The sequence below is a fragment of the Chiloscyllium plagiosum genome, unplaced genomic scaffold, assembly GCF_037043375.1.
Source record: "Chiloscyllium plagiosum isolate Xiang-an unplaced genomic scaffold, Cpla_swu_hap1 HiC_scaffold_47, whole genome shotgun sequence".
In the NCBI taxonomy this organism is placed as follows: domain Eukaryota; kingdom Metazoa; phylum Chordata; class Chondrichthyes; order Orectolobiformes; family Hemiscylliidae; genus Chiloscyllium; species Chiloscyllium plagiosum.
Window position 1 is genome coordinate 8,808,201 of NW_028270185.1, and position 22,211 is coordinate 8,830,411.

General features: G+C 49.6%; 1 protein-coding gene across 2 annotated transcripts in view; it reads left to right on the top strand.

Annotated features, from left to right (window-relative positions):
• The window catches only part of LOC122542804 (G protein-coupled receptor 4-like), a 155,517-nt gene that overhangs the window by 67,216 nt on the left and 66,090 nt on the right, over positions 1-22,211 (top strand). The window contains exon 1 of one of the 2 annotated variants that reach the window (XM_043680857.2): positions 3,082-3,756. The exons of the other annotated variant lie outside the window; for it this stretch is intronic. The gene's annotated coding sequence lies outside the window, so the exon portion shown is untranslated. Of the gene's footprint in view, positions 1-3,081; positions 3,757-22,211 lie in introns of those variants that run through there. 2 annotated transcript variants of the gene reach the window in all.

Below are 22,211 nucleotides of genomic sequence, written 5' to 3' on the forward strand. Positions count from 1 at the left end.
CCAGGATGAGAGAGTCTCAACCCTTACGTGACAAATTGCCCCTTTGACATCCTTCCACCGCCAACTGCCCTCTGAATGCCACCCCTTGATGCTGGGTGTCACGTAGGTTTCCTTGGCCCCTCGCCAACGTCGACCAGTCCAATATCTTTGTCACTTCCCCTGGTCGCAGACGGGCACACCCACAGCTGGTCACTACGCACACAGGAAGAGATCACAAGTGTTTGAAAAGAGACCTGTCTCAAGTGCCAAATCTGCATTGCCAGTCTCATGTGGGATGTTGTCAAGCTGAATAAATAGGTTCCCACAGAAAGAGGAAGTTGTGATTGTCTGATTGGTTTGGTGGTGAGGTGGCTGCTGTTGTTTAGATATTTTTAGAGTCTGTGAATAAGGTCAGTGAATGAATTATAACAGATGTCAACCAGACTAGTCCATTGGAGTAAACACACCGTGGCATCAGGGGTGGCATAGGCTGTTCGAAGATTGCCTTTGTAGGGATCTGAGCCCAGCTCCCGACCTGGGGCCCACAGCCCAGCTCCATCCTGGGGTCCACAGCCCAGCTCCGACTTGGGGCCCACAGCCCCGTTCCATCCTGGGATCCACACCCAGCTCCATCCTGGGGTCCACAGCCCAGCTCCATCCAGGGGCCCACAGCCCACCTCCATCCTGGGGTCCACGGCCCAGCTCTGTCCTGGGGCCCACAGCCCACCTCCATCCTGGGGTCCACAGCCCAGCTCTGTCCTGGGGCCCACAGCCCAGCTCCATCCTGGGTCCACAGCCCAGCTCTGTCCTGGGACCCACAGCCCAGCTCCATCCTGGGCCCCACAGCCCACCTCCATCCTGGGGCCCACAGCCCAGCTCTGTCCTGGGGCCCACAGCCCAGCTCCATCCTGGGTCCACAGCCCAGCTCTGTCCTGGGACCCACAGCCCAGCTCCATCCTGGGCCCCACAGCCCACCTCCATCCTGGGGCCCACAGCCCAGCTCTGTCATGGGGCCCACAGCCCACCTCTGTCCTGGGGTCCACAGCCCAGCTCCATCCTGGGCCCCACAGCCCACCTCCATCCTGGGGCCCACAGCCCAGCTCTGTCATGGGGCCCACAGCCCACCTCTGTCCTGGGGTCCACAGCCCAGCTCCAGCCTGGGGCCCACAGCCCATCTCTGTCCTGGGGCCCACAGCCCAGCTCCATTCTGGGGTCCACAGCCCAGCTCCATCCTGGAGACCACAGCCCAGCTCTGTTGTGAGGACATTACTCCAGCTCCATCCTGGGGACATCAATTACATCTTCAGTTCAAACTACTGAAGGAGCTTAGCGCGACGTAGAAGATGCTAACGTTAGCCTGCTGCTCCATTCAATCTGACAATAGCTGGTCTTCAGTTTCGATCCCTATTCCCACTGGTTATCCTTATCCCTCCATTCTCTGTGAGAGCCAATCTCTATCTCCCTCTCAGCCTTACCCGTGTCAGAAATGGAATATTAAACAAAGGTCTGGATTCACACTGATTCACAGTCGCATTGGGTGAAGCATGTTCTCCCATCACTGTCCTAAATACTCGGTGCTTTATTCTAAGAGTGTACTCTCTGGGTATTCAGTTCACTGACCAATAGATTAATCTCTCAGAGTTAGCCTTATCCAGATCTTTCGAACTCTCGGGTGGCTGAGTGAGATTTTCCTTTGTTCTGCTGAACTCTGGAGAATTTCAACACAATGTAGGAAACTTCACAACCCTGTAAAAGAGCAGAGGGAGCTTTACTCTGTATCTAACCCCGTGCTGTCCCTGTCCTGGGAGTGTTTGATGGGGGACAGTGTAGAGGGAGCTTTACTCTGTATCTAACCCTGTGCTGTCCCTGTCCCTGGGAGTGTTTGATGGGGGACAGTGTAGAGGGAGCTTTACTCTGTATCTAACCCCATGCTGTCCCTGTCCTGGGAGTGTTTGATGGGGGACAGTGTAGAGGGAGCTTTACTCTGTATCTAACCCTGTGCTGTCCCTGTCCTGGGAGTGTTTGATGGGGACAGTGTAGAGGGAGCTTCCCTCTATACAGAGCACTCCCAGGACAGGGATAGCACTGGGTTAGATACAGAGTAAGGTAAAAACAATGACTGCAGATGCTGGAAACCAGATTCTGGATTCGAGGTGCTGGAAAAGCACAGCAGTTCAGGCAGCATCCGAGGGGCAGGAGAATCGACGTTTCGGGCAAAAGCCCTTCATCAGGAATGTCTAGATACAGAGTAAACCTCCCTCTACACTGTTCCCCCATCAAACACTCCCAGGACAGGGACAGCACGGGGTTAGATACAGAGTAAAGTTATCTCTACACTGTCCCCATCAAACACCCCAGGACAGGGACAGCACGGGGTTAGATACAGAGTAAAGTTATCTCTACACTGTCCCCATCAAACACTCCCAGGACAGGGACAGCACAGGGTTAGGTACAGAGTAAAGCTCTCTCTACACTGTTCCCCCATCAAACACTCCCAGGACAGGGTCGGCACGGGGTTAGATACAGAGTAAAGCTCCCTCTACACTGTTCCCCCATCAAACACTCCCAGGACAGGGACAGCACGGGGTTAGATACAGAGTAAAGCTCCCTCTACACTGTTCCACCATCAAACACTCCCAGGACAGGGACAGCACGGGGTTAGATACAGAGTAAAGCTACCTCTACACTGTCCCCATCAAACACTCCCAGGACAGGGACAGCACGGGGTTAGATACAGAGTAAAGCTTTCTCTACACTGTTCCCCCATCAAACACTCCCAGGACAGGGACAGCACGGGGTTAGATACAGAGTGAGGTCTGCTCAAAGATGAATTTCTAATTGTATGAGCTGCTGAGGGAGAGTGTGTAACATCAGGAAGTGAGTGGGTTGGAAATGAAACATTACTGCTGCTATGACGCATGAAATAATTTTTTTTTAAAAAAACACATTAGATCTTGAGATCTGGAAAGCTCTGCATTAAACTCCCGTCCTTAATGACCCCTTGGGAAGGTGCCCCAGTTGCTGTAGTCCCTGTTGCGGGGTCTCTGTCTCTCTCACACACACACACACACAGTACTGTTGGGGAGACGGGTGCCGAGAGTGTAAGACTTTCGCAAGCGCCTGAGAAAAAGCAATGATCCGGGAAGGAGGGGGTTAATACTTCTATGTGATGGATGAAAAGCTCAGGTCTTTGAGAAAAGCTTACTGGACGCCCGGAGACTCTGTAAGCCACTTCCTGTTTCTCAGACTGTATTGTCACAACTTGACAGTGGTCTTTCAAACAGTGTATAACAGGTTAGGCACAGGGTCCTGTGTCCCTGGTTCTCACTGTACAATGAGAGAGAGAGAGAGTAGGAGGAAGGATGACTTATAAAAACGGGAGGAGAGAGACAAACGTAGCACCTGTGCAGGAGCTGGAGGCGACCATGGCATTTGGAAGTGACTGTTTGTAATTTCTCACACTGAAGTGTAAGACTGACTGTGAATCCAGTTGAGCCCAAGATCTGGGTGAGTTATGCCAAGTTTCGGCTGAGGGTGCTGCTGGAGAACGTTTTTGTGAAAGAGGAGAAATGCTTGACTGAATAGCAACTTGCTGCTGACCTGGAGAGCCGGCTGCTGTTGGCAAACGCAGGGATTGGAACTAAACAGCCTGACATCATGGGGCAGAGGGACTTCAGACCACGGGGGTGAATTGGCCCAGCTCCTGTCATCATCTGGGACTCTGCACAGTCCACCGGGGACTCTCCACCACATCGAGCCGCAACTTCGACTTTTAAGGTCATTTTTATTTTCTTTTAAATTACTTTTATCGCAGTCGGAGCTGTCACAGAAGGGAAGGGAGGAAATGAGAGAATTGATGCTTTTTAACTGTGCTGACCTTTTCATTAAATTTCACCAACGTGCAGATTTCCAGTCAACTAAAGCTTCCAGATTTCCCTCTAACTAGATATAATATTTTGATTTTTTCTTTTGCCTCCTGGATGTCAGTTTGTTCTTTCTCTCCCCCAATCCCCCTTCTCTCTCTCTCTCTTTCTCCTCTCTCTCTCTTTCTCTTTTTCTCTTTCTCTTTTTTCTCTTTCTTTTTATCTCTCCCTCTCTTTTTCTTTCCTTTCTCTCTTTCTCTCTTTTTCTCCCTCTCTCCCTCTCTCCCTCTCTTTTTCTTTCTCCCTCTCTCCCTCTCTTTTTCTTTCTCCCTCTCTCCCTCTCTTTTTCTTTCTCCCTCTCTCCCTCTCTCTCTTTCTCTCTTCTCTCCCTCTCTTTTTCTTTCTCTTCTCTCCCTCTCTTTTTCTTTCTCTTCTCTCCCCCTCTCTCTCTCTCCTTCCCTCTTTCTCTTTCTTTATTTCTCTCTCGTTCTCTCTTTTCTCTCTCGTTCTCTCGTTTTCTCTCTTTTTCTCTCTTTCTCGCTCTGTATCTATCTTTCTCTCCCTCTCTCTCCTCCTTTGATTGCTCTCCTCCACCTCTGGAATTCTCTGTCCCAAACCGTTGTTGATACTTTGCGTCCAAGTGTGTCAGAGGAGCTCGAGTGACATGTTTGAGATGATATGGGGTTGAGGAGGGAGATTCTGGATGTGGAGGGAACCAGGGTCCCCCTAAGTTAGGATCATGAGCTCCAAGACGTCTACGCAGACTGCCAACGGACACTCGGCCCTCTCCTCTGATCCTCTCCCACCCCAGGCTCTCTCTCCATCATTACCGAAGAGGATGGTGACAATTTTCAAACCGTGAAATGGGGCAGAGACGTTTTGGAAGCACTGAGAGAAAGAGAAACCGATACTTTTTGGCTGAGGGGTTTGAGAACAAGCAGGCATTGAATAAATGAATTAGGCCATTCAGCCCCTCCAGTCCACCTATCCCTGAGAATTCTTTGCTCATTAAGAAACTATCCAACTCTGCCTTAGAATACCCAAAGGCTTTGCTTCCACCACTGCCTTTTGAGGAAGCACTTTCCAAAGACTCCATAGAATCCCTACAGTGTGGAAACAGGCCCTTCGGCCCAACAAATCCACACCGAAGAGTAACCCACCTGACACCTTTCCTGAGTGTTGATGAACAAAGAGACCTTGGAGTGCAGATTCATAGCTCCTTGAAAGTGGAGTCGCAGGTAGATAGGATAGTGAAGAAGGCGTTTGGTATGCTTTCCTTTATTGGTCAGAGTATTGAGCACAGGAATTGGGAGGTCATATTGCGGCTGTACAGGACATTGGTTAGGCCATTGTTGGAATATTGCATGCAATTCTGGTCTCCTTCCTATTGGAAAGATGTTGTGAAACCTGAAAGGGTTCAGAAATGATTTGGAAGGATGTTGCCAGGGTTGGAGGATTTGAGCTATATGGAGAGGCTGAACAGGCTGGGGCTGTTTTCCCTGGAGCGTCGGAGGCTGAGGGGTGACCTTATAGAGGTTTATAAAATCATGAGGAGCATGGACAGGATAAATAGGCAAAGTCTTTTCCCTGGGGTGGGGGAGTCCAGAACTAGAGATCATAGGTTTAGGGTGAGAGGGGCAAGATATAAAAGAGGCCTAAAGAGCAACTTTTTCACGCAGAGGGTGGTACGTGTATAGAATGAGTTACCAGAGGAAGTGGTGGAGGCTGGTACAATTGCAACATTTAAAAGGCATATGGATGGGTATATGAATAGGAAGGGTTTGGAGGGATATGGGCCGTTTGCTGGCAGGTGGGACTAGATTGGGTTGGGATATCTGGTCAGCATGGACGGGTTGGACCGAAGGGTCTGTTTCCGTGCTGTACATCTCTATGACTCTATTGGCCCACAACTAATGAGGAGTCAACCACATCGCTGTGTCAGGAGCAATGTATTCCAAATGTTTTCCCCACATTGTGACCCTATAATCTATTTTAGAATCTCTACAGTGTGGAAACAGACCCTTCAGCCCAACAAGTTCACACCGACCCTCTGAAAAGTATCCCACCCAAACCTGTTCTTTTACATTTACCCATGACTAAAGCACGTAACTTATGCATCCCTGAAAACTATGGGGCAATTTGGCATGGTCAATTCACCTGCCCTGCACATCTTTGGACTGTGGAAGGTAACCCACACAGACAAGGGGAGAATGTGCAAACTCCACACAGACACCCAATGCTGGAATTGAACTTGGGTCCCTGGGGCAGCAGTGCTAACCACTGAGCCACTGTGCCACCCCAAAGACTCATGGCCCTTCTTGAGAAAACATTTATCCTTGTCTCTTTCTCAAATGGACAAGCCTTCAGTTTTGAACAATGAGCCGTGGTCCCAGATCTTCCAGCATGCAGGAACATCCTTTTCCCACATGCACCCTCAGGATCTTAAACAAGGAAAACAGAAATGGTTGGAGAAACTCAGCAGGTCTGGCAGCGTCCTCAGAGAGAGAAACATAATAAAGAGACCAATGAGCCTTCCAGCTCTCATTGCTCAGATACAAGCTCAGCCTGTTTGACCTTGCCTGAAAAGGCAACCCACTTACTCAGATATTAGTCTGGTAGACCCTTCGTCCAAATGTGGCTCAGTGGTTAGCACTGCTGCTTCACAACACCAGGGACCTGGGTTCGATTCCAGCCGCGGTCGACTGTGTGAAGTTTGTACATTCTCCCCGTGTCTGCATGGGTTTCCTCCCACAATCCAAAGATGTACAGGTTAGGGTGAATTGGCTGTGCTAAATTGCCTACAGCGTTCAGGGATGTGTAGGTTAGCTGGATTAGCTATGGGGAAAACAGGGATATGGTCGGTGGGGTGTGGGTCTTTATGGGATGCTTTTCGGAGGGTCGGCATGGGCCGAATGGCCTACTTCCATACTGTGAGGATTCTAATACGTTTACATCCCTCCTTAATTAAGGTGACTGGTACTATTCACAGTACTCCAAATGTGGCCTCTCGTGCACCCTGTGTTTCTGAAGGCTAATCCCTTTATTTTTGTAATCTATTTCCCTCATCATGGAATTGGTTTAAGGCTGTTGGAAAAAAGTAGACCAGATCCTTGTCTGTTCTCACGCGGCTGGTGGTTAGGGTGCAAAGTGCACTGTTTGAGAGTGTTTTGGGGGGGCACGGTTAACTCAGGTATTTGCAAAAGAGTTGGACGATTATCACGTAGAGTCATAGAGCTGTGCAGCATAGAAACAGACCCTTCGGTCCAAATTATCCATGCCGACCAGATATCCTAACCTAATCTAGTCCCATTTGCCAGCACTTGGCCCATATTCTTCTAAACCCTTTCTATTCATATACCCATCCAGATGCCTTTTAAATGCTGTAATTGTACCAGCCTCCACCACTTCCTCTGGCGGCTCATTCCATACACATACCACCATCTGCATGAAAAGGTTGCCCCTTAGGTCCCTTTTATATCTTTCCTCTCTCACCCTAAACCTATGCCCTCTATGACCCCAGGGAAAAGGCCTTTTCTATTTATCCTATCCATGCCCCTCATGAGTTTATAAACCGCTATAAGGTCACCCCTCAGCCTCCGCGCTCCAGAGAAAGCAGCCTCAGCCTGTTCAGCCTCTCCCTATAGCTCACACCCTCCAACCCTGGCAACATCCTTGTAAATTTTTTCTGAACCCTTTCACGTTTCATAACACCATTCTGATAGGAAGTAAAGGAACACGGTCACAAGGCAATGGGGAAGCGAATGGGGGATACGGCACTTACCCGACCGGGTATCTAGGGGGTCCTGACGAATCGCTTGAAGGCCCCTGTCCAAGTCCCCGGGGCAATTAATGACATGAAATGGGGGAATGGAAGGATGACTACTTAGCATAAGCCTTTACTCTAAATGCCCTCGCACCTCTCCCCAGATATTTCTCCTCACAACCGTCACCCAGTGATTCTAAACGTCCTCCTATAAGAAGAAAACTAGCATCTCTTTGGTGAGGCTCTTCACTGTTGAGCAGGCCTAGGCCTCTGATTGGCCTTCGACTTCACACAGAACGGGACTCCAGTTGAACGAGGTACCTGATGGGCCGAGAGGCCTGTCAGGCACTAGTCAGGCACCCGATTGGGGCTTTCTTGATGGTGGTGAGATGGTGGGGTGGTTAGTCACCAATGAAGAGGCAAGAGTCAGGATAGAAACGGGGTGCTCTAGTCTGAGGTCTTCCAGCCAGGGAGAAACAGCCTCCCAGTGTCCACCACATCAAGTCCGCTCAGAATTTGAGAGTCATACAGCACGGAAACAGATCCCTCGGTCCACCTAGTCTGAGGGCAAAGACCTTTGCCATTCACGTTATCTATTACCCTCATGATTTTATAAACCTCTATAAGGTCACCCTTCAGCCTCCGATGCTCCAGGGAAAATAGCCCCAGTCTATCCATCTCTTTATGACTCAAACCATCCAGTTTTAAGGTGGATAGCAAAGGTCCTTTCCCTATCCATACCCCTCATGAATTTATAAACCTCTGTAAGGTCACCCCCTCAACCTCCTACGCTCCAGGGAATACAGTCCTAGCCTCTCTCTATAGCTGAAACCCTCTGTTCTTGGCAAGATCCTGGTAAATCTCTTCTGAACCCTCTCCTTGTTTCCATCTTTATTTCAAAAATACACTTTATGCATGAAAATATCTTTATATTCATCTGCAGTCACTAGAGCAGTTTGATTGTGTACAGTCTTAGCAAATTGAGAACAAGTAAACATTGGCGTTTGACTGTCCCACCATTTCCAACGAACCCAAAATCACATCTTTCTTATGCAACATATTTATATGTATTTGAGGCACTGATCATCTTCCTATTTTGTTTGCACCCACCCCACACCACTGCTTCAGAGCAGAATATATCAGCCATTTGACCCAATCGCAATCCATAGGGCAGCCCTCTCTTCTCAGGGACGGATGCGTTCTACATCCAGTTTTACCCCCACCGCTCAGCAAATTGTAGAACAGTGTGGAAGCAGGCCATTCAGCCCATTGAGTTCACACCCTATCTCTGTAAATCCCATGGCTAATACACTTAGCCTGCACACTGCAGGGCAATTGAGCACAGCCAGTCCACCCTAACCTGCACATCTTTGGACTGTGGGAGGAAATCCATGCAGGCACGGGGAGAATATGCAAACTCCACACAGGCAGTTGCCCGAGGGTGGAATCGAACCCAGGTCCCTGGCGCTGTGAGGCTGCAGCGCTAACCACTGAGTCACCTCAGGTTCTATCTGCTCGCTGATTCAAAGATCTTTATGAAGCTGCCCGGGGATTAAGCCTAAAAGGATCTATAGATCAACACAGACTGATGGAATGAGTTAAAATTCATCCAGTGAAGTTGAACCAATTGTCTGATGGAGTGTTGCGTCTGGGAGACAAGGGAGAGTTGGATAGATGAATAATGGCTTATTAATAAGACAACTCACCCGTGGATCTGATAAAGTTAGGATTACACACAGAACGGCACGGCTTTATTTAGATTAGGTCCCTTCGAAACTGCAGACTGCTTCTTTGTTCATTTTCTGGGGGGTTTTTTCTGCGTTTACGTGATGCATTTGCTGAGGTCAGTTCAGAAGGACTCTTGTTTACTCCAGTGTGCCTGAGATTTCTGTGTATAGGGGGAGGGTTGCACATGTAAATTTTAAATCCCCACGCTCGGTATTTTCTGTTCATCTCCACAATAACATGTCCTGGTTGGTAATTAATTTTATATTCACACATATTCACAAAGAGAGTATGATATAAGTTGGCAACCCAACTTATATCATACAGCATGGAAACAGGCCCTTCGGCCCACCTCGTACATGCTGATCGGATATCCCAACCAAAGTCCCGTTTGCCAGCGTTTGGCCCGTATCCCTCTAAACTCTTCCCTATCCATGTACCTGCCCAAATGCCTTTTAACTGCTGCAATTGTACCTGCCTCTACCACTTCCTCTGTTAGAGACAAAAAAAATGCAGATGTTGGATTCCAAGGTAGACAAGCAGGAGGCTGGAGGAACACAGCAAGGCAGGCAGCATCAGGAGAGACAGGCAGGAGGCTGGAGGAACACAGCAAGGCAGGCAGCATCAGGAGAGACAGGCAGGAGGCTTGGAGAACACAGCAAGGCAGGCAGCATCAGGAGGGACAGGCAGGAGGTTGGGGGAACACAGCAAGGCAGGCAGCGTCAGGAGGGACAGGCAGGAGGTTGGGGGAACACAGCAAGGCAGGCAGCATCAGGAGAGACAGGCAGGAGGTTGGGGGAACACAGCAAGCCAGGCAGCATCAGGAGGGACAGGCAGGTGGTTGGGAGAACACAGCAAGGCAGGCAGCAACAGGAGGGACAGGCAGGAGGTTGGGGGAACACAGGAAGACAGGCAGTGTGAGGAGGGACAGGCAGGAGGCTGGGGGAACACAGCAAGACAGGCAGCATCAGGAGGGACAGGCAGGTGGCTGGGAGAACACAGCAAGGCAGGCAGCATCAGGAGAGACAGGCAGGAGGTTGGGGGAACACAGCAAGACAGGCAGTGTGAGGAGGGACAGGCAGGAGGCTGGGGGAACACAGCAAGACAGGCAGCATCAGGAGGGACAGGCAGGTGGCTGGGAGAACACAGCAAGGCAGGCAGCATCAGGAGAGACAGGCAGGAGGCTGGGGGAACACAGCAAGACAGGCAGTGTGAGGAGGGACAGGCAGGAGGCTGGGGGAACACAGCAAGCCAGGCAGCAACAGGAGGGACAGGCAGGAGGTTGGTGGAACACAGCAAGGCAGGCAGCATCAGGAGGGACAGGCAGGAGGTTGGTGGAACACAGCAAGGCAGGCAGCATCAGGGGGGACAGGCAGGAGGCTGGGAGAGCACAGCAAGGCAGGCAGCATCAGGAGGGACAGGCAGGAGGTTGGTGGAACACAGCAAGGCAGGCAGCATCAGGAGGGAGAGGCAGGAGGCTGGGAGAGCACAGCAAGGCAGGCAGCATCAGGAGGGACAGGCAGGAGGCTGGGGGAACACAGCAAGGCAGGCAGCATCAGGAGGGACAGGCAGGAGACTGGGGGAACACAGCAAGGCAGGCAGCATCAGGAGGGACAGGCAGGAAGCTGGAGGAACACAGCAAGGCAGGCAGCATCAGGAGGGACAGGCAGGAGGCTGGGGGAACACAGCAAGGCAGGCAGCATCAGGAGGGACAGGCAGGAAGCTGGAGGAACACAGCAAGGCAGGCAGCATCAGGAGGGACAGGCAGGAGGCTGGGGGAACACAGCAAGGCAGGCAGCATCAGGAGGGACAGGCAGGAAGCTGGAGGAACACAGCAAGGCAGGCAGCATCAGGAGGGACAGGCAGGAGGCTGGAGGAACACAGCAAGGCAGGCAGCATCAGGAGGGACAGGCAGGAAGCTGGAGGAACACAGCAAGGCAGGCAGCATCAGGAGGGACAGGCAGGAGGCTGGGGGAACACAGCAAGGCAGGCAGCATCAGGAGGGACAGGCAGGAAGCTGGAGGAACACAGCAAGGCAGGCAGCATCAGGAGGGACAGGCAGGAGGCTGGGGGAACACAGCAAGGCAGGCAGCATCAGGAGAGACAGGCAGGAAGCTGGAGGAACACAGCAAGGCAGGCAGCATCAGGAGGGACAGGCAGGAGGCTGGTGGAACACAGCAAGGCAGGCAGCATCAGGGGGTGGGGAAGTCGACATTTCGGGTGTAGCCTTTCCTCAGGACCTTCTCCAAGCACCTGAAATGCTTCAGTTTCTCCACAGTTCTTATCGTTTTTCTCAAATCCCTCCATGACCTCCCATCCTCCCCAACTCTAACTTTCTCCAGTCCTGCAACCCTCCAAGACGGAGTTTAGAAAGATGAGGGGGTTCTAATTGGAACATACAGAATACTGAATGGCCTGGACAGAGTAGATGTTGGGAAGATGTTTCCATTGATAGGAAAGACTAGGACCCGAGGGCACAGCCTTAGAGTAAAGGGAAGACCTTTTAGAACGGGGATAAGGAGAAACTTCTTCAGCCAGAGAGTGGGGAATCGATGGAATTCACTGCCACAGAAGGCTGTGGAGGCCGGGTCATTGAGTATATTTAAGACTGAGATAGATAGGTTTCTCCACCCCATTCTCCCCCTCACCCTTGGTAATCAAGAACCTATCAGCCATGATTGAATGGCAGAGCAGACTCGATGGGATGAATGGCCTAATTTCTGCTCCTGTATATTATGGTCTAAGATATCTGCACTCTGCAAATTCTCCCAGTCTCACGAGCATTGCGAATTTTAATTGCTTCAGTGTTGGCATTACCGAAGTACCCAATACTGGGAGTACCCACCATTAAAGCTCTCTGCCTCTCCTTCCATCTTTTGAAAAACTCATTAAAACCTCCTTGGTTGGCCAAGCTTTTGGTCACCTGACCTAAACAATTGCCTCAAGTGACTCCATGTCCTATTGCTTCAGAGAAGTACCTTGGCAACCTTAATTACACTAAAGGTGCTACACAAATAGAAACTGTTGCTTTATACCCTGGAAGAGTCATTAATTATGAACTGCAACCTATTAGCGAATCCCTGCAGTGTGGAAGCAGGCCATTCAGCCCATTGAGTCCACACTGACCCTCTGAAGAGCATTCCACCCCATCCTGCGACACTACTTTTCCCATGGCTAACCCACCTAGCCTGCACACCCCTGGACACTAAGGGGCAATTTAGTATGACCAATCCACCCTAACCTGTATATCCATGGACTGTAGGAGGAAACCCACACAGACACGGGGAGAACATGCAAACTCCACACAGACAGTCACCCGAGGCTGGAATCGAACCTGGGACCCTGGTGCTGTGGGGCAGCAGTGTTAACCACTGAGCCATCACACAACAGAATTTCACTGACTCTCTCTCATCCACTCCATACCTGCCCAACTCTCTCTGAAATTATGTTTTCGAGTTTTCTTCTCCCTGTCATGCCCTTTCTAAGCTCCTGGATTGCAAAATGGAAACCAGGGGCAGAGGCATTCAAGAGGCGGCACAGTGGCTCAGTGGTTAGCACTGCTGCCTCACGGCACCGGGGACCTGGGTTCGATTCCACCCTCGGGTGACTGACTGTGTGGAGTTTGCATGTTCTCCCCGTGTCTGCGTGGGTTTCCTCCCGGGTGCTCCGGTTTCCTCCCACAGTCCAAAGTTGTGCAGGTCAGGGTGAATTGGCCATGCTAAATTGCCAAGAGTGTTCAGGGATGTATAGGTTAGGTGCATTAGTCAGAGTAAATGTAGGGCAATGGGTCTGGGTGGGTTACTCTTCGGAGGGTCAGTGTGGACTTGTTGGGCTGAAGGGCCTGTTTTCATACTGTAGGGAATCTGTGATTCCAAGAGGCAGGTTTTCAGGATTTGGGGGCAATAGGAGCAGATTAAGCGACATTACATTCGTATAGCGTCTGTCACAGCTGTAGGATATCTTAAGCTCCTATGGCATGTCGGAATCGACTTGTGCACAGGAAAAGCTCCCACAAACAGCAGGTAAGCAGATCATCCTTTGTGATTTGTGATGTTGAATGAAGGGCAAATATTGGTCCAGGTCACCAGAGGGCGACCACCTCTGTTTTGCTTCAAAATAGTGAGTGTTTTTAAAACTTAGGGGCGTAAGTAGGCTATTAGGCCCTTTTAGTCTGCTCTGTGCTATCTTCCTGCATTAGCCCAACACATCTCAGCATCTTTAATACCTGATCATATCCAGTCTAGACCAGGGTTGTAGCTGAACATCTCAGGTGGGTGGGGGCTCCTCTGGTCATGTGATTTTTACACCCAAGTTTCAAGTGTCGGTCTTGAACCCATGACCTTATGTCTCTGAACCACGACTGACCCTGTGAGACAGCTTAGAAACCAGGATTAGATCACAAGGAGCTCTAAACCATTAAGCACCCCGTCTGTTTCCTCTGCCTATCCCTCCATGCCGCTAAGGTTATACTTTGAGCTGTTGTAGAGAGATAGAAAATAGGAGCAGGAGTAGGTCATTCGGCCCTTCGAGCCTGCTCTCCCATTCAATAGGATGGTGGCCGATCATCCATCTCAGTCCCCGCTTTCTCCCTCCATACCCTTTGATCTTTCCATGCTGTATGACCCTATAACTTCATCCGACTCCTTCTTGAAACATTCAATGTTTTGGCCTCAACTGTTTTCTGTGGCAGAGAATTCAACAGGTTCCCCCGCTGTCAGGGTGAAGACATTCCTGCTTATCCCAGTCCAACCTCGTATCCTTAGACTGTGACACTTGCCCCCACCCCCGGGGTCTGAACTCCCTGGGACATCAGAAACATCCTTCCTGTCCTAATGCTGTCTAATGCTGTTGGAACACTGTAGGTTTCTATCAGATTCTCCCCCACCTCCATCTCTTCACATCTCCAGTTAATATAGTCCTTACCGATCCAGTCTCTCTTCATGCATTTAGGAACTACAAGAACAGCCAACAATTGCCAGTTCTTCCCAATAAATGCCCAATTCTCCATGTACTTCTGCCCTCTCTGAGTAGCCTCTCCTTCATATTCACCAATGGCTATGAACAACCAACAAATTTCAATGCAGCTCTTCCAAAACCTTGTGGTACGCTCGGTAGTGTCCCTGCCTCTGAGCTTAAAAGCCCTCAGTCCAAGCCCCACTTCAGCAACGTGGCAGTCAATCCTTAAAGTGTGGCCAATCCTTCCAGGTCTCAGCAGGCTGTAAAACTTGAGCTTCTCCCATTACTATTCATAATGTCAGACTATAACACACACGTGAACGTGTATAGTCTCCTCAAGGTGAACTGCAACTCAACACCATCACCTTCTAAAATTGCATTTGGACATAAAGTCACACAGCACGGAAACAGACCCTTCGGTCCAACCAGCCCATCATCCCAAACTAAGCTAGTCCCACCTGCCTGCTTCTCGACCAGATCCTTCCGTACACTTCCTCTGGAAGCTCATTCCACATGTGAGCCACCCTCTGTGTTTACAAAAAAGTACTCCTCATGTGTTTTATATCTCTCTCCTCTCACCTTAAAAATGTGCTCCCTCATCTTGAAGTCCCGTCCCAGGGTAAAGATCTTTGCTATTCACCTGATCTGTACCCCTCATGACTTTATAAACCTCTTCAAGGACACCTCTCAACCTCTCACACTCCAAGGAAAAAAAGGTCCTGGCCTACCAAGCCTCTTCTTATAACTCAAGCCTTCCATTCCTGGCAACATCCTGGTAAATCTCTTCTGATCCCTCTCCATATTGATAATGTCCTTCCTGTAACAGGACGACCAGAACTGGACACAGTTTTCCCGAAGAGGCCTCACCAACATCCTGTACAACCTTGACATGACTTAATAACATAAAGTTTGGAGTTGGGCCATTGGCCCTTCGAGCCTGTGCTGCCATTTGAGATGGGTTCATTTGTGACATAAATCAAGGAGGGATTGGGAAGATTAGGAGTGAGTGGGGAATGGGGTGGGGAAGCACACGGTTCAGTCACTATAAACTGGAGTGTTTTGTTGAGCAGGAAAGGCTCTATGTAAATGAAATTCAGCCTGTTTTACCCGATGCCACCTTATTGAGGCCAATTTCTTGCCAGTTCACATGGCAAACTGGTATGAAGTCACCAGACCCTAGGAATGCCATCTCTATTTGGATTTTTTAATAAGAAATTCCTGCGTTCACCTACCCAACCATGTCAAATAGCCCTTTGCTTTCTGTCCGCAATATTTTCAAGACAATTTCAGACAAAGTGGGATGAGGGATTGTGGGGAGGAGGGAGGCATTGTTATTTTAATCCCCTGGTGATTGTTTCTCCATCTTTTCTGGGGCGGGGGCTGGGGGTTGCTGTGGAATGCAAGTAGTTTCTAGAAGACCATTCCTGCCCTCGCTGGGGCAGTGAAGACGATGCTAGGAACGGAAAGAACGTTCTGGAAGCACAAAGCGGGTGGGGAAGGGGGGGGGTCAGGCAATGAGAAAAACACCTGCTCCCCACCAGGGTTCATTTTTCAGATCATGTTGTGGGATCGAGAAAATGTCACCGTGGTAACGGGTTGCAGAGGCAGGCCAAGTGGGTGTGAGGGAAGGAGGGAAGGGGGGTGATTGAATGTCAAGGGGGATGAAAGTGCAAACTCAAAACACAAAGAGGGCAGTAATGCGAAAATTAAAAGGAACAAAGGATGAGTTGACTGGATTTGTAAATAGATATGGCACAATTATTACCGGGCCTGTGGACTGAACGTGGGTGTTTTGCAAATAAAGGTCACCCAATCTGTACATGACCTCCTCAATCTGAGCGGTGACCAGAAAAGGAAATAACCTACTTTTTAAAAAAATGTTTTATTCTTCTTGCCATGGACGGGCAATTCCCTAATTGGCAATTGTAGAGTCTTACAGCACGGAAACAGACCTTTCAGTCCAACTTGTCCATGCCGACCAGATATCCTAACCTAATTTAGTCCTATTTGCCAGCACTTGGCCCATATCCCTCTAAACCCTTCCTATTCTTATTCCCCATCCAGATGCTTTTTAAATGTTGTAATTGTACCAGCCTCCACTACTTCTTCTGGCAGCTCATTCCATACACGTACCACCCTCTGCGTGAAAAAGTTGCCCCATAGATCCCTTTAAAACCTTTCCCCTCTCACCCTAAACCTATGCCCTCTAGTTCTGAACTCCCCTATCCTGGGGAAAAAGACCTTGTCTATTTACCCTATTCATGCCCCTCAAGATTTTGTAAACCTCTATAAGATCACCCCTCAGCCTCCGACACTCCAGTGAAAAATGACCCAGCCTCTCCTTATAAGTCAGATCCTCCAGACCCGACTACGTCCCGGTAAATATTTTCTGCACCCTCTCCAATTTAATAATATTCAACTAGGAAATGGTAGAGACCATCCCTTCCTTGGGTCACTGGACCTGAAACGCTAACTCCGATTTCTCTCCACAGATGTTGCCAGGCATGCTGAGCTTCTCCAGCAACCTCTGTTTCTGTTTCTGACTTACAGCATCTGCAGTTCTGCGGGTTTTTTTGACCCAGCCTATTCAGCCTCTCCCTGTAGCTCAAACCCTCCAGCCCCAGCAACAGCCTTGTCAATCTTTTCTGCACCCTTTCAAGTTTCACAACATCTTTCCTGGAGCAGGGAGACCAGAGTTGGACGCTGTATTCCAAAATCGGCCTAACCAATGTCCTAGCCTGTTAGAATTTAACGCGTTTCAATCAAATCCACCTCTCATCTTTCTAAACTCTGGTGAACACAGGTCCCGTTGACCCAATCTCTCCTCGTTAGACAATCCTGCCGTCCCCGTATCAGTCTAGGGTACACTAGCTGCACTCCCTTCTGCGGTAACTCCAGGTTTGTGCCTTATCAATGGCAGCTGGGCCCTGGATTCCTGACCTCTGACCTGTCATGATGGACATGTATTTGTATGCCCAGTCCTGTTAAGTTTCTAGTCATTTGTGACACCATTTGTCTATCATAGGAGGCTCAGTGTTGGGAATAGTTATTTTGTTGAGATAAAAATGAGTTATACAATGCGATATGTGTGTCTGTGATCTCGGCTGTAACTCAGTTTGTCACACTCTCTCCTTTTTGGTGACAACGTTTCTGGTTCAAGTCCCACTTCAGGACTGAGTGCGAAGTTAAGGCTAATGCGCCAGTGGACCATAGGATCAGGAGTAGGCCATTCAGCCCCTCGACCCTGTTCTGCTGATGGGTGACCAGTGGCCGACCTCCTCCATTTGCTCCCAGGTCCCTTAATACCTTCGCTTAGCAGCGAAAATCTATCTCCAATTTAAAATTAACGACGGATCCAGCATTAACTGTGTTCATTTGGCAATGAATTGGGGTACCTAGTAGGGCAGTGGTAGTGTCCCTACCTTGAAGCTGGGAGGCCCAGGTTCACATACCATCTGGTCCAGAGGTGCATAAGAACATTAATTAGGAAAACATATAATTGAGCGAGGGGCAATCTCTGAGGGTTTGAATTTTTGCAAAGCAATAGATACTTCATTTTTTTTCTGTTTTAAAAAGTGTTCTATATTTCAATGGCTAATAGAGTCAGAGATGTACAGTACAGAATCTGACCCTTCAGTCCAACTCGTCCGTGCTGACCAGATATCCTAAATTAATCCAGTCCCATTTGCCAGCACTTGTCCCGTGTCCCCCTAAACCCTTCCTATTCATATACCCATCCAGATGCCTTTTAAATGTTGTAATTGTACCAGCCTCCCTCACTTCCTCTGGCAGCTCAGTCCATACACGCACCACCGCCTGTGTGAAAAAGAGGGAACTACAGATGAACTTCGATTAGCCGGCATTCGATTATCCGAACAAAATACTCCCTGCCCGTGTCCTTCGGATAATCGAGGTTCCTCTGTAGTTATCCCTCAGACAGCCTCCGAGAAATCAATAGATCATGGCCGTTATCCCATTGCTGGTTGTGAAGAGCTGGCTGTGTGCAAATTGTCTGTAGTAGCGACTAGATTATGACTGTGGCTGTCTCATTGGCCAGAAAAGATTTTGAGATGCTCTTTGGTTATTGAAAACATGGATTGCAACATATTTTATTCTTTTTGCCTCCTTTTCTTCTGATTTTACCGAAATTCTTGAAACTTGGATAATCAAATTAAGGTTGACTAAACAGTGCGTGCGTAGTTATCATCCCAGAATCCCTGAATGCAGAAAGAGGCTATCATTCAGCCCCAAGTCTGCACTGACCCACCAAAGAGCAGGCGAAAGTGAGGACTGCAGATGCTGGAGGTTAGAGTCCTGCTGGAAAAGCACAGCAGGTCAGGCAGCATTTGAGGAGCAGGAACATCGATGTTTCGGACAGGAGCCCTTCATCAGGAATTCAAAACCACCAAAGAGCAGCCCACCCAGATCCACCCCATCAGCCTGGATTCCCCATGGCTAACCCACCTAGCCTGCACATCCCTGGACACTATGGGGCAATTTCCCATGGCTAACCCACCTAGCCTGCACATCCCTGGACACTATGGGGCAATTTCCCATGGCTAACCTACCTAGCCTGCACATCCCTGGACACTATGGGGCAATTTTCCATGGCTAACCCACCTAGCCTGCATGTCCCTGGACACTACAGAACAATTTTCCATGGTTAATCCAGATGGCCTACACATCACTGGACAGCCCAATCCACCCTAATTTGCGCATCTTTAGACTGTGGGAGGAAACCCACACAGACACGGGGGGAATGTGCAAACTCCACACAGACAGTCGCCTGAGGCTGGAATTGAACCTGGGTCTCTGACACTGTGAGGCAGCAGTGCTAGCCACTGAGCCACTGTGCTGCCCCATAATCATGTGAAACGGCCAAAGTACCACTTATTAACACTAAATCCATTCAGCTGGACTTACACCAAGCTCTGTGGGACTTAATTGACTGTCTGTGGAGCAGTTCTGGTCCACAGTGACCGAGAATATCCGAGTTGGCGGGAACCAAGCCTGAGGAATTTGTCCCCAAGCTTTTATCATGAAGATTGTAGATAATTTATCCCACAGAGGCCTGCATATTCTGCAACTGACCCAGAGCTCACCATGACCACAACAACAAAAATATCACCGAGAAGTTGACAAACTGAGCAAAACAAAACATATAGGATCTGAATTCCAGGGTTTGCTCCTCTTCAAGGTTTGTAAGCTCTCGTGCAGGAAGCTTAAATGCAGTGTGAAAATTAATTAAGAAGAAATTTATTCACTCAGCTCTCCAATTGTTATTAAATGGCAATCCAGTGTTACTAATAACAGAGTGAGGTCAGACTGACAGTGGTCCCATTAGTGCTATTAATTTATGTCAGTTGGATTGATTCCCACATATCTCCAGGCAGTCTACACTATGGTCATGCACAGAAGGAGGTCACTTGGCCCATTGAACCAATGCTGGCCCTCCAAAAGAACTATTCCATCCGTCCCTTCTGAGCTGACCTACAAGTGACTCCAGGTGCACTTGAGCGCGTTTGACTCCACACTACAATGATCTGGCAAATCCCTTCACTCGAGGGCAGTTCGGGATGGGATTAACACATTCAGTGTAGGAGGTGGGAGGTCGAGTCACAGCTGTGCAGGACATTGGCTAGGCCACTTTTGTGTTCAGTTCTGGTTGCCCTGCTACAGGAAGGATGTTGTGAAACTGGAGAGGGTTCAGAACAGATTTACAAGGCTGATGTCAGGCTTGGAGGGTTTGAGCTATAGGGAGAGGCTGAATAGGCTGGGGCTGTTTTCCTTGGAGCGCCAGAGGCTGAGGGTGACCTTATAGAGCGTTATAAAATCATGAGGGGCATGGATAAGGTAAATAGTCAAGGTCTTTTCCCTGGGGTGGGGGAGTCCAGAACTAGAGGGCATAGGTTTAGGGTGAGAGGGGAAAGATATAAAAGGGACCTAAGGGGCAACGTTTTCACATAGTGGGTGGTACGTGTATGGAATGAGCTGCCAGAGGAAGTGGTGGAGGCTGGTACAATGATTACATGTAAAAGGCATCTGGATGTGTATATGAATAGGAAAGGTTTAGAGGGATATGGATATATGTTGGCAAATAGGACTGGATTGGGTTGGGATATCTGGTCGGCATAGACGAGTTGGACCGAAGGGTCTATTTCCGTGCTGTACATCTCTATGACTTTAAATGCCTTTGGCTTTTACCAATGTAAGGTATGTCCAATCCAATATTTTGTTATCCTTTGATATGCAAAGACTGCACAGCACTGTTTTAGTACCTGTGTAATCACAAAGATTTTCCATGAGTAAGGCATATTTTTGGAAAAAAAATGTTTGAGGATGGATCCCATCTGACCAAGGGAAAAAGAATTTAAAAAACCAAGTCCCATGTTTCCCCGCTCCGTAGCTCTGCAGATTTGTATAGAACTGGAAATGTGTTGCTGGAAAAGCGCAGCAGGTCAGGCAGCATCCAGGGAACAGGAGAATCGACGTTTCGGGCATAAGCCCTTCTTCAGGAATGAGGAAAGTGTGTCCAGCAAACTAAGATAAAAGGTAGGGAGGAGGGACTTGGGGGAGGAGCGTCAGAAATGTGATAGGTGGAAAGAGGTCAAGGTGAGGGTGATAGGTCAGACTGGGGTGGGGGCGGAGAGGTCGGGAAGAAGATTGCAGGTTAGGAAGGTGGTGCTGAATTTGATGGATTTGACTGAGACAGGGTGGGGGGAGGGGAAATGAGGAAACTGGTGAAATCCGAGTTCATCCTTTGTGGTTGGAGGGTTCCTAGCCGGAAGATGAGGCGTTCTTCCTCCAACCGTCATTTTGTTGTGGTCTGACGATGGAGGAGTCCAAAGACCTGCATATCCTTGGTGGAGTGGGAGGGGGAATTGAAATGTTGAGCTACAGGGTGATTGGGTTGGTTGGTCCGGGTGTCCCAGAGGTGTTCTCTGAAACGCTCCGCAAGTAGCCGGCCTGTCTCCCCAATATAGAGCAGGCCACATCGGGTGCAGAGGATGCAATAGAAGAAATGTGTGGAGGTGCAGGTGAATCTGTGGCGGATATGGAAGTTTCCTTTGGGGCCTTGGAGGGAGGTGAGGGGGGAGGTGTGGGCGCAAGTCTTGCACCTCCTGCGGTTGCAGGGGAAGGTGCCGGGAGTGGAGGTTGGGTTGGTGGGGGGTGTGGATCTGACGAGGGAGTCACGGAGGGAGTGGTCTTTACGGAATGCTGATAGGGGAGGGGAGGGAAATATATCCTTGGTGGTGGGGTCCGTTTGGAGGTAGCGGAAATGACGGCGGATGATGCGCTGTACATGGAGATTGGTGGGGTGGTAGGTGAGGACCAGTGGGGTTCTGGCCTTGGAGGGAGGTGAGGGGGGAGGTGTGGGCGCAAGTCTTGCACCTCCTGCGGTTGCAGATTTGTATAGAACCCCTACAGTGTGGAAACAGGCCATTCGGCCCAACCCTCCGAAGAGTAACCCACCCAGACCCATTTTCCCTACCTTATGTTTATCTCTGACTAATGCATCTATACATCCTTGAACACATGGAGCAATTCCCCATGGCTAACCCACCTAGTCTGCACATCCCCGGACACTACAGGGTAATTTCCCCATGGCTAACCCACCTAGCCTGCACATCCCTGGACACTACAGGGTAATTTCCCCATGGCTAACCCACCTAGCCTGCACATCCCCGGACACTACAGGGTAATTTCCCCATGGCTAACCCACCTAGCCTGCACATCCCCGGACACTACAGGGCAATTTCCCCATGGCTAACCCACCTAGCCTGCACATGCCTGGACACTACAGGGCAATTTCCCCATGGCTAACCCACCTAGCCTGCACATCCCCAGACACTACAGGGCAATTTCCCATGGTTAGTCCACCTGGCCTACACATCCCTGGACACTATGGAGTAATTCAGCATGGA